Source organism: Bombus impatiens, unplaced genomic scaffold, assembly GCF_000188095.3.
Source record: "Bombus impatiens unplaced genomic scaffold, BIMP_2.2 scf_0306, whole genome shotgun sequence".
NCBI classification, from domain to species: domain Eukaryota; kingdom Metazoa; phylum Arthropoda; class Insecta; order Hymenoptera; family Apidae; genus Bombus; species Bombus impatiens.
This window is the reverse complement of record NT_176725.1, coordinates 147,684-155,284: the sequence shown is the minus strand read 5'-3', so window position 1 is coordinate 155,284 and position 7,601 is coordinate 147,684.

Genomic DNA, 7,601 nt, shown 5'->3' with positions numbered 1-7,601 from the left:
GCTCACACTGGTTCCCGGGCCCCTTTCGATCGCAACCGGGAAAAAAAAAAATATTTTATGGATTTATATCTTCGATAAGAATTTTATACCTAAGTGGATAAAAAACATTGAAAAATTATATTTTCAGAAAGAATTGTTCCAAGGTGTGTGTCCGTAATCTCGAAAAATTTAAATCTTTATAGTTAATCTTCTTCTTTAAGTAAAGTACAATTTCATTTTCCATTTGCTACCCAAAGAATGTTGAAGAATTAAACGTTCTCTAAGAACTTCTGCGTTCTAAAAAAAGTAAAAGCGTTCTGTGGGACACTAGTCAATTTCCTTTGCAATCAACAGCTAGAATTGCAAATTTTAGGTTATAGCGTATGAAATGACCAATTTTTAGAAATTCATACTTCATTGAAGATCAGAAATTAATAGAAAGCGGGTGTATATATATATACACAAATACTAAAAAATTAAAGATCATCGTAGCATGGAAATTTGAAATTTTGGAAAAGTCATTATACTTCTTGTTTCTAACCTTTCCTTATTTTTAACACTTTGACTGCCACGCTGGTTTCGCTGAGGACGCCACGGGGGAATTTTTATTATTCAAAGCATATAATGGCAGAATAATAATAAATTGATGATGTAAGACAACATTCTCCCACAATGAACCATTTATCTTGTTGGTGGTCACGGGTGACCACCGTGGCGTCTTGGTAACAGTTGATAGCGGCATATTATAACAAGGCTTCGTTTATTTCAACAAACCATTCGCATTCGTTGTTTCGTCGCAAGCAAAACGTGCAGAACATATTGTTGAAACGTGTATATGTTAGTAAACAGTATTTGCTCGTCCTATATATAACAGTAAGGTATGTTCACACTTCTAACCTCAATTATATGATTATAAAGCAGCATTCACAATTATTTTCTAAGGTGTGTTTATAATAATATTCGTAAATTATTGACAATTGGTAGAGTATTGACAAACACAATGCACAGTTAGATGCAAGATTTGTTCCCATTTTTTTTTATTGATGTTCTAATAAAAACATTTAATTGTTCAATGGGGCACTTTTTATTTTTTCTATTTATAGGTTATCTTCTATTTACAACAAGGCTTAGTTATTTCAACAAACCATTCGCATTCGTTGTTTCGTCGCAAGCAAAACGTGCAGAACATATTGTTGAAACGTGTATATGTTAGTAAACAGTATTTGCTCGTCCTATATATAACAGTAAGGTATGTTCACACTTCTAACCTCAATTATATGATTATAAAGCAGCATTCACAATTATTTTCTAAGGTGTGTTTATAATAATATTCGTAAATTATTGACAATTGGTAGAGTATTGACAAACACAATGCACAGTTAGATGCAAGATTTGTTCCCATTTTTTTTTATTGATGTTCTAATAAAAACATTTAATTGTTCAATGGGGCACTTTTTATTTTTTCTATTTATAGGTTATCTTCTATTTACAATAAGGCTTAGTTATTTCAACAAACCATTCGCATTCGTTGTTTCGTCGTACGCAAAACGTGCAGAATATATTGTCGAAACGTGTAGACGATATTAGTAAACAGTATTTGCTGATTGTATGTATAACGGTAAGGTATGTTGACACTTCTAACCTCAATTGTATGATTATAAAGCAGCATTCACAATTATTTTCTAAGGTGTGTTTATAATAATATTCGTAAATTATTGACAATTGGTAGAGTATTGACAAACACAATGCACAGTTAGATGCAAGATTTGTTCCCATTTTTTTTTATTGATGTTCTAATAAAAACATTTAATTGTTCAATGGGGCACTTTTTATTTTTTCTATTTATAGGTTATCTTCTATTTACAACAAGGCTTAGTTATTTCAACAAACCATTCGCATTCGTTGTTTCGTCGTACGCAAAACGTGCAGACATATTGTTGAACATGTAGAGATATTAGTAAACAGTATTTGCTCGTCCTATATATAACAGTAAGGTATGTTCACACTTCTAACCTCAATTATATGATTATAAAGCAGCATTCACAATTATTTTCTAAGGTGTGTTTATAATAATATTCGTAGATTGTTGACAATTGGTAGAGCATTGACAAACACAGTGCACAGTTACATGCAAGATTTGTTCCCATTTTTTTTTTATTGATGTTCTAATTAAAACATTTAATTGTTCAATGGGGCACTTTTTATTTTTTCTATTTATAGGTTATCTTCTATTTACAACAAGGCTTAGTTATTTCAACAAACCATTCGCATTCGTTGTTTCGTCGTACGCAAAACGTGCAGAATATATTGTCGAAACGTGTAGACGATATTAGTAAACAGTATTTGCTGATTGTATGTATAACGGTAAGGTATGTTGACACTTCTAACCTCAATTGTATGATTATAAAGCAGCATTCACAATTATTTTCTAAGGTGTGTTTATAATAATATTCGTAGATTGTTGACAATTGGTAGAGCATTGACAAACACAGTGCACAGTTACATGCAAGATTTGTTCCCATTTTTTTTTTATTGATGTTCTAATAAAAACATTTAATTGTTCAATGGGGCACTTTTTATTTTTTCTATTTATAGGTTATCTTCTATTTACAACAAGGCTTAGTTATTTCAACAAACCATTCGCATTCGTTGTTTCGTCGTACGCAAAACGTGCAGACATATTGTTGAACATGTAGAGATATTAGTAAACAGTATTTGCTCGTCCTATATATAACAGTAAGGTATGTTCACACTTCTAACCTCAATTATATGATTATAAAGCAGCATTCACAATTATTTTCTAAGGTGTGTTTATAATAATATTCGTAGATTGTTGACAATTGGTAGAGTATTGACAAACACAGTGCACAGTTACATGCAAGATTTGTTCGCATTTTTTTTTTATTGATGTTCTAATAAAAACATTTAATTGTTCAATGGGGCACTTTTTATTTTTTCTATTTATAGGTTATCTTCTATTTACAACAAGGCTTAGTTATTTCAACAAACTATTCGCATTCGTTGTTTTGTCGCAAGCAAAACGTGCAGAATATATTGTCGAAATGTGTAGACGATATTAGTAAACAGTATTTGCTTATTCTATGTATAACGGTAAGGTATGTTGACACTTCTAACCTCAATTATATGATTATAAAGCAGCATTCACAATTATTTTCTAAGGTGTATTTATAATAATATTCGTAGATTACTCCTCAAAGATATGGACGCAGACACAATGCGCAGTTAGATGCAAAATTTCTTCTCCTTTCCTTTTTATTGATGTTCTAATAAAAACGTTTAATTGTTCAATCAGTAGCAGTCAAAGTGTTAGTTAAATATATATATATATTTGATATTGCAGAACATTGAACGTAGATCTTACGATACAAAAAATTATGAAGCGAAAGTGAATCGATAAAATAGACTTGCAATCCGAGTGTTGGAACAAACTCGTCTACCGTGAGAATCATTTACATAGCGAATTGATTTTGTGGAAGGCTGCTTTCAACAAATTCCACCTAGGAAGTCGAGAGCTCAGCCAACACGTCAATCGGCGTCGATCGACAAGAGGAGGCCGAGCGTCCGGCAGAAAGAAAAAGCAATTTCTTGGCGCGCTAATGTCGTCGAAAATGAATTTTTCACGCGGATACGGAAGTTGGTCGACGCTCCACGTTCCTCGCGTGTACACTTGCTCCGTAACGTCGCGCGTACATACACGAGGACGCGCGAGCACGTGCACCAACACGACCGTCTGCATAGCCGTGCAAGACTTGCCACGTCACCGGCACTCGGATCCGCGTCTATCTGTCAGTTTCCAGTCTCAAACAAGATGGATGGCTGGCGAATGGAAATCATGGTTGAAACCCAACCCCACACCTTTGCATCCTTCCATCGGGTGGAAAGGGAGACGAAGAAAGAGAGAGAATGCGAGAGGGAGGGCGCCCCACCATTCTGTTTGAGACCACCCTTATACCGAGAGAGCCACCACCCTCGCGTTATTCCGCGCTTCGATCTCGTATCATCCCCTTTCGCGTCTTTTGTGCTTTAAAATACAAATACGCCGGAGAAAAGAGATCGCACGCAACCTCCTTTTTTCCCTCTTCGATTTAATATCTGTCGGATCGCGTACTTTTTTCATGGCGACATTTTTAAGTTTTTAGAACAGCCGCTGGAGGATTTTGCACGATAAAATTTTCGACTCGGGTTAGGCTAAGATTAGATCGTTAATGCGTTTCCGGGTTCAGCAATAAGTTGATATAGATATAGAAAATTGTTATAAAAAAGAATGGGGAAATACATATCTTTTCATAGAAGGTAATATGTGTTTATGAAGAGATAAAACAACAATTTCTGTTTTATATTATTTTATTGAGTTAGGTATGGTCCATTTCGTCATATTTCTATTATTATGCATAATTCAATAAATTAATACAAAACAAAAAACATTGTGCATCTGTTATTTCCCTATAAAACGAAAGAAACTTTTCGGACAACCTAATAGTTCGTGCCGAATGGTAGATCCTCTTTTTTGATTTGTAAAGTAGAAAATATGAGATTCACAGTCGAAGCGTGGTATGGTCCGCGCTGAATTGATCGGAATCTGCTACCATCGTGGAAAATGGCGCTATTCATACCATACATTATGTATGATTAGCATGTAGTCTTCAGGTTTTTAGATTTCAAGATAGCAATAGGAAAGTATTAGGTTGTCCGAAAAGTTTCTTTCGTTTCATAAGGTGATAATAAATAAACAACAATTCCCGTTTTATTATTATATTATTTTACTAAATTAGATATGATCCATTTCATTTTATTTCTATTATGTTTATACATAATTCAATAAACTAATATAAAACAAAAAACATTGTGCGTCTATTATTTCCTAGTAAAACGAAAGAAACTTTCCGGATAACCTAATAGCAATGGAAGGCTGCACAGGCACTGTCATGGAAAGTTGGTTAAAACAGTTTTTTTTACCAAATATTGCGTATTTGCAAATGCCAACATTATTCTAACACGATCTTAAAGGTAAATTCTCCTTTCATAAAAAACAAGGTTTCAATATCATCCGCATTTTCCGCTTCTTTCTCGAAGATATGCCAAACTTGATAAAACTGATCAAACGTTTTTATTTACGTCGATAAAGGCACTGTTGAAGCGAACAGAGATCTGAGAAGGGGAACAGTAGGAAGTGGTTAGGGTATTTATTTTCTCGGAAGCTCTCTTAGGGAATTTCGATTCGAGATTCACAGAAACAGTCGGTACAAGTTGTGCGTGGACTCGCGTGAACGTGCATTCTGCCAATAAATACAATGGACCACGGGATGGCTGTGGATCTACAGCGGGATCTATAAGCATTTGAATCTGAATCGGACGTTTCTTACCGCCTTTACTCGCGAATACGATTTCGAAAGATTCCTACCGTGATCCAAGATGAATAATGGATGGATAATATTAAGAGAGGGCCGACTCTTACTTGTATAAATGGTATATAATACAAGCACTTTTTTCCCGAGGGTTCCCTTCTTTTTTCTAAGAACTTTCCAAAAGGAGGATCGAACTGTTTGCGATGAAATCGATGAATTGTACGACGACTTGTGTATTTTTAGATAAATACGGAATTGCTTCTTGTTATTTGCTATTCCTGAAAATATTCTTAACACTAGTGATAACAAATAGTCACTAGACTATAGTACAAAATTTGTACTAAAGAGATCATAATAAAAGGTACATATAATTATTTATTATATATTGAATCTAATTATAGTATTTGTATATTAAATAGACAATCGTCTACCCATATACTACACAAAAAATCATAGAAAATTTCAAAAGGTACTTAGATAAATACTATAAATACTATACTATATATATATATATGTTTAGTATTTAAGTATTTTAGTATTAAGTATTTAGTATTTAGTATTTTAGTATTAAGTAAAAAATACAATATTACTATATATATATATGTTATATTGTATTTTTTACTTTAATTATGTATTTTGATAAATATATATCCAGTAATATATATAAGTCCAGTATATCTCCCAGAAAAATACATAATTCATAAAAAATACATAATTAAAGTAAAAAATATAATATATGTAATATATATACATGCAGTAAAAATACATAATTCCAGCAGCGCTTACACCTAATAAAGGAACCATGTAATGCAAAATATTCGACCACCCTACAAGGCAACCGCAGAAAACAGCGGCTTGGGTTAACAGTCTACGATATAACCCTTCCAACGGATTCTTAAACCGCCGGCTGGCGAGCCATAAAGGCTAAACATTAGGAATCGCGAAAAATTTATCGAGCACGCGCGCGTGCACGGGGGCCCGGGGATCCGTTGGGGCGAGGCACGACTTTTCCTTCGGCTAAACTGTAGAAAAATTGAAATGGGCGAGGCGAAAGAATGAATAAAGATCAGGGAAACGCGAGTTTGGTGGTGAGAGGGTTAAAGGGGTGGCGGAAGTGGATTGCAGGCACGTAAACCGGCAACTCGGTTGCCCTGGAAGTGGCTAGGAGGGACGAGGCTGTGCACGCGAATGATATTAGGTAGAAACGCATGAACTTTGATATATTTCTGGAGGTGGAGGCCGACTGTTGGGATGGAATCCACCGTACTAGCGGAAAAGCAGGCCGTACGACGCCATTCCACGGTAAGATTCTTCGCACGAGCGCTTTTCTGCAACGTGATATCGATTTCTATCGATCTGATTTTTAAAATCGACATATCTTTATGCGATGCTGAATAATCCTTAGGAGGACAATTTCTAAATGATATTTAATGGACTTAATTTCCGATAGAAAATATCTAAGAGAAAATAAAGTGGAAACGGAGGAAAGAAAGTTTATAATTTTAGGTTAAATAAGCATGAATATATACGAAATATATAAGAACACATAAAATATTTTTTAGTATTAGGTTGTCCGGAAAGTGTCTTTCTTTTACAGACACGTCTTTTATAACGATGTATCTTTATAGAAACATGAAACATAATCTATCGAACTTTGTGATCTTTCTTTTGATAGAACTATTGAGATATGTATAATTTTCTAGGTTAGCTGCGTAGTAGCGATACTTGTATGTGAATATCAGTGTGTGGAAATATGTGTGTGCGTGGCGTCTCGAAAACAAAAGAATGTAAACTGTTCAGTAACAGTCTGGTATAGAAAAAGGTATGACGCGTGCAAGTGTGTATCGACGAATATCTTTGAAATCGTTTATCAAATAAATATATAAATACTCTAATATGAATTCTAATTGTAAATTTAATGTTCCTATACCATTATTTCGGCTATTAAGATCCAAAACTCTCAACAAATATAAAACAAAAATTGTTGCTCATCTATCACCTTATGAAAGGAACGAAACTTTCCGGATAACCTAATACTATTGAAACAATGAATATAACATAACACAAGTGAAAAGTATTTTTTTTTTTTTTTTTATGGAAATTATGTTATTTGGATTCTAGGAGATTTCGTTATGAATTTTCAAGTCTTTATAAGAAATATACTAAAGTATTTTAAGTATGTTACACCACGTCATTGCGATTGTGTAACAATAATTAACATCGTGCTACCAATACAACCGGTGCACTTTTAGTTTT